Source organism: Piliocolobus tephrosceles, chromosome 7 (assembly GCF_002776525.5).
Source record: "Piliocolobus tephrosceles isolate RC106 chromosome 7, ASM277652v3, whole genome shotgun sequence".
In the NCBI taxonomy this organism is placed as follows: domain Eukaryota; kingdom Metazoa; phylum Chordata; class Mammalia; order Primates; family Cercopithecidae; genus Piliocolobus; species Piliocolobus tephrosceles.
The window spans coordinates 1,205,892-1,211,891 of NC_045440.1; positions in this window are offsets into that span (position 1 = coordinate 1,205,892).

The window sequence follows — 6,000 nt, forward strand, 5'->3', positions numbered from 1 at the left end:
GGCGGGACAGGGAGGAGTCTCACATACCTGTAGTTCTTAGAGACTTCATAGCACTGTGAACCCAGGTCAGTGGTACCCTGGTCAGGTGACCCTTGGTCACCTATCTTGAGCCGGCCACTTGTAATTCTAACACCAAATCTCCTGATGTTAATTCTTCCTAAAGTATCAGAGAATGTATGGAAGGATGCATTTGAACACTGATACTCACTGAGCTTTGGGCAGACAAGAGGAGTGAATGGAGAGTATTTAGAGACTGTTTTTAAGGTGGTTGCAAGCTCTTCAGGAAATCTCTCTCACCTTTGTTCTTCCTTCCAATCTTTTTCAATCTTGATGCTCACCTCATCAAATGGACTCACCTTCTCTTTCCCTCTCTGCAGAGTACAGAAAAAGAAAAACACCGAATCTTTTTCTTTTTAAACATCTGCCAAAATGTGGGTCCCAATGGTGGGTCTTCTTCCCTCCCTTGTGTGCTTTGAGCGGAACCTGCAGGCAAGGATTCAGAGACAAACAGGACTGGAGAATAGCACTAATTTTTTTTTTTTTTTAAAAAAAGGGTTTTTTTTCTTTTAATTCAAATTGGAATGTTTCCATTGAATTTTTTTTCTTTTCCCTTTTTTTTTTTCTTTTGACTATGGTTTGACTGTTATCAATTCCAATACCAAGATACACTCTGAGCAAGAACACAGACCTGTCCTGAGAGCCTCTGCTCTTCTTCGGACCTAACCCGGAGTGAGGGCAGGTGGGAGCCCAGGAGGCACTGGGGTTCCAGGAGGGCCAGCCGTGAGGCTGATTTTCTATCAGCTCTGAGAACCTTCTTGGAAAGAAAAATTCCAGAAACTTCAACTGTTCTGCATCAGTCAACCTGGCTCTGGCCTTTTCCTTGGAGTTCAGGTGTATTTTGATATAGAAATTCTCACCAAGAAAAAAAGGCCCCTCCTGGAACTGTCCCTAAACAAGATGGAGCTCGCACGAGCAGGTCTCGGTGGCTGCTGCCAACGCCTCCTGCTCATTCCCAGCGGAGCCCTGACCAGAACTCCTTTCCCTCCTGCTCTGACCCTGCTCTCTGAGGTTAATATTATTGTTTTGGCAGCACAAGGGACGAGATCATAGTCTGGAATTCAGGAATGACTTGTGCTTGACCATGCATCTGACTATTCTGTGGACAGGTCAAGTCCTGCTGGGATGGTTTATTTCCACAAGGTATTTCTGATAGTAACAAAAGGAGAGAATACATGAGACCTCATACCTGATTCTCCGTTCTCATCAGCACCCGCTTTTGACTGGGATGGACGGTGAATGAACTGTCCCAAATTTGAGAACAAGAACTTCAAAGATGGACACATGGAGCCACGGGGAACAACAGGACTCAGTAGATGGGTAGGAAGAATAGTGACGAAGAGGAAGGCTTGCGGAAGTATGCGGGAGAAGAACGTTAGTGGCCATCTAGGCATTCCTTCCTATACTCTCTGGGGCAAAAATAGAAAAACGTATTCTTTTCAAACAGAGGAAATTGATTTTACGGAGTGACGTGCTTAAGCATTTTATCTTTTAAACAAAAGGGTCAGAGAAAACATCTAAAGAAAGGAGAGGCACATTCTCAAGAACAGATCATGTTACTGAAAGTAAAAAATCCAGGACTTTATCCTTCTACAGACCTAAGTCAAGTCACTCTTAGGGCCAATTTCTCTTTCTGTAAAATGGGAAGAATATTGTTTACCTACCTCACAGGGGTGTTGTGAGGATTAAGTAATCATGACTGGTAAAGTGCTTTGAAGATAAAAGTATTACGGTGATCAGGCTTGCTTCCTATTTAAAAATCTAAATACCAATTGTGTGCAAGGTGCAGTGGAGGAAGGGAACGTGATCCAGTTCCTCCACTCTCTTTTGATTAATGGATATATTTTAAAAGATTCCAAGAGGACAGAATAACAGAGTTGTCTCAATGTGGGTCAAGAAAGGAGTTCTCTTTCTGCCCCAGAAAAGCTACTCACCTTTCCTTCTCAGATATTTAGACAAGAAGGAAGGGCTTTAAATTCTTTGGCTTCCATCAGAAAATGCTCTTGTGGGAAGCAAACAAATACTGGTTATTCTACTTCCTTTGTGGGAAAATGAAGGCAAATAGCAGTGAAAATGCCTTGTGACCAGCACATATGGTTCTGTTATTTCAGTTATTCCTTCTAGGCTCAGCTTCAGTTTTGCCATAGCCTTTTTCTTCTGTCTTCAGACCCAGAGAACAATTCACTTATGCTGTCCTGGAATAGCTGGGGATTTGGGGTTGGTTGGTTTCCTTGGAGAGTCTGGTATACTGTTGTTTGCTGGAAAGTCTTGGCTTCCAAAGACAAGGGTCTTTACTCGTAAACAAATCAAAACATGTGACTGCCATTATTTATTTATTTATTTATTTATTTATTTATTGGTGGGAGGAGTTTTCAATTTCTTAGCTGCCTCATATAAAGCAAAGCCTTTTAAAATTTCTCATTCATTTTTCCATGTGCAAAAAGTTCTTCCCTTCCCAAACATACTCAGTGAACCAAGTCTGAATTCTAAACTGTAGCACATGTTGAAGGATTCAAATTATTTGTACAGTGCCATGCTGGAGGTTCACAAATTTCTACAAAGAGCCAAACCACCTACTGAGCTAAGCAGGTTGGAATTCCAGCCCCAAATCGAACTTTCTGGAAATGCTCCCAGAGCCTATTAGCTTTAGGAATGTCCTTTCAGTATTGCTAGGGCAGTCTCCCTGAATCCTCAGAAATCTTCCTGCCACAGAAGAACATTCTCAGAAGCCAGTGGGGGCTTCCTCTATGTACTAGAACCAGAGAGAAGCCACTTGTTATTTTGAAAATCATTATATGATGCCAGCCTTTAAAGAAAGAAGAGAGTTACTTTCTTTTCCTTTCAGAGGGAAGAAAGGACTGGGAGAAAGGGAAGGTAATTTGACTTGCTCTTCGGTTGCTAGAAGAGACGTGAGACTCAGAGGTCCATGGTGGCCTGCACCTTGGACATGGGACTGCGGAGGCCCGTGGTGAGTTTCCTTAGGCAGCTGAGGTAGTGCTGAGGTGCTACGCTCCTTTCCTTTTAACCAAACCCAGGCTCAAGGAAAGGGGGACCTCAGCTTTGGTGCTGCCAACTTGCCCAGATCATCCTGAGCGTCTCAGCCACGTCTCTGCCCCCTCCAGTCTGTGTTCACCAGTGGGCCCCAACGTTGATTCCAAAAGGCCTACCTTCTTCGAGGCCCATGCTTCCACGCACATTGCTTCAGGTCAGAGCTGTCTGTCCAAATGCAACCGCTGCAGCCTTTTCACTTGCCTTGACACCACTGTTGCTGCATGCTTCCACCAAATACGCCCCCACGCCTGCAGGAGCTGTCATTTCACCCCCACTGAGAGGGCCTCCAGCATTGCCCTGGGCCTAGCCTGCCTGAAGCCCAGGACAGGCTCTGCTTCTTCCTTTTTTTTAAATCCATGTGCCTTTAAAAGGCGTGGCCCTGGGTCCTCGTGGAGCCTTTAAAGAAGTGGAGGGCTGGAGAGAGGAACAGGTGATGCCACTCACCGGTAACCTGTGAAGCTGATGTGGACCAGTAAGTGAGAACGCTGTTTTCCCAGCGGCTGGGCTGTCTCGGGCTCTCGCTCTTCAAAATAACAATCCCTGCGGTGTGGTTGCTCACATCTCCCCCTGCTGGCCGCTAACCTCACGGCACCCGCTCCTTAGCGATGGCTTCGTTTGTATTTGTTTGAAATTAACATTGATTTTTAAACTCCGGAGAGAGAGAGAGAAAGAGAGCTGAAAGCCACACAAACTCTGAGATGATCTGAGATTATGAGAACAGAGGAGAGCATGACCATATAACTACATCCAAAGCTTACTGATCCATCGAGATACATAAATGTGCCTGTCTTGGGCATATTATTTGTATATATTCATATGTATCTTTTTCTTAAAGGGCTGAAACAGTTTGATGAAACAGAGTATTCTGATGTTTAGGGCTCTTGCCGGGCTTGAAATTGACCTAGGCTAGATGGCTTTTTCCTTTCTCCCAGGCACAGGGTCGTGAAGAAACCCCTGAGCTGGTATATGCCTTCACTTCCTCCATAAGTGACAGAAAGCCAATAGCAGGGTTCTACTGGGACTTGGGAGATTCTCTAGTTGCTACCAGTATTCTCAGGAGATTCACAGAACAACCTGGGATCCACAGGAAGCAATTTTCTAAACAACTCCTGGACGTTCTGGAACGTAAATCACACTGAGTACATCTGATCTATTAGCGCAGCGGTCGCCACAGTAGGGAAAAAGAGGGGAGTGTGCTATGGACAAGTAAGCTTGGACGTTACCGCTCTGAGACCGGCCAGTGGTAGATGATCTTTGGCTGCCAAGATCTCTGGCCAGTGACAACCAAACCTGCTCTGTCCAGCTCCTCTGCACCACCGATCTCTGCAGGTGAAGTGGCGGCTGGCCCCTTGAAGCCAGGAGGATGCGGGGCAAGTGTCTTCCCTGCCTAAATATGAAGTCCTCCTGGCATCTCTGGTAGACAGGGGACACTGCAGGGCAATTGCTTTGTGGGAGGCAGAATGCATTTTTCAGCGGCTCTGGGTACCTCCCCACAGCAGCGGCAGCATTGCCAAGTCTGGGGTCCTCCAGATAGACTTCAGCAGAAACCCAGGTGCCCGCAGCATGAAAAGCCACCCAGAGCCCCTTCTGCCCTCGGACAGAATTGGCATGACCTGGAGCGACACGATACTTGGTTATGTGGGAGAAGAACGTTTCAGGTGAGCTGGAGGAAGCAGGTGCTCACGCAGCAGGGCACGCTGAACCCTAAGTTTCTTTCTGGGGCAGGGTCTGATTCTGGGCCTCCTCCTCTGGCTGGAGGAGCAAGGGAGGCCACCTGCAGTGTTGGGATCCGTGGTCTCTGGATGTTTCCGATCCAGGCAGGGGCTTCATAAGAGTCCACCTGGAAGACCTGGTGTCAGGTGTGAGGCAATCACAGGGTCTGTCCAAGCCTGGAGAAGCCCTTTCAAGCCCAGATCTCCAGAGGTAGCTTTGGGTCCCCTCCTCTAAACTGTCACATGTGCACAGCCTGTGTTTCCTGACACTCAGGGTGTGGCATACAGCCAGTGGCTCCAGACGGTCGTGCCAGCACCATCCGTCCTGTCTCCTCCCCTCCATCTCCTCTCCCTTCACCAGGCATGGTAGCCGCAGTAGTGAGGACAGCAAATTGACTCTCTGCTTTCCCTACGATGGCCAAATACATTCCAGCTTCCACAACCTCTTGTCTCCAGCCCTGATCCCCGTTGTACACAGTTTTCATTATCTTTTTCCTTACATGGACTCTTTTGTGACAAGACATGTTTTTAAGAAATCTTTTTGTTTGGTTTTTCTGGTGTAACAAAATTGGCTTCTTGCGGTAGGAAGAAAGAAATATGAAAAGGACATGGGAAGATGATGGTGTCGTGCTGGAAGGGTTGGTGGTGCCACCCTGCCTTCTACAGGGTGGTTTTCTTTTACTTTAAAAAAAGTATACATTTGTTGCAGAAAAAAGGTTGGGGTTTGGAGAGTACGGAAAGAAGGCAAGAAGGAAGCGAGGAAAGAGAGAGAGAAGGGGAAGAAAGAAAGGAGCCCCCTTGGGTGTCACTGTCGTCTCCTGATGTCTGGAGGTGGTTTGTTGTTTAAAAGAAATCCGTTTTTCTCCCTGCAGCTGGGCTGAGCTTTCCAGCACTTTCCGGCTCTGTGTGCGCCTGAGAACAGGCCACAAGGTCCTGGCTCCGGCCTCACTGACTTCACCCTGCAGGGTCATTTTGGGCTTCTCTTGTGCCTGGTCACGGGCTCTCTCAACCCCTCCACCTGCCGCAGGGAGGCAGCCAGCAGAGGCCAGGAGACTGGAATCCAATCTTTCTTCTCATAACAATGGTGATTTTCATGGGCTTCTTTTTTGGATTTGCTTAGCTTTTCTTGGATACTTTTCTCCCAAGAAGCTTTTCCATGTTCACTCTGTAAGGCTGAAGA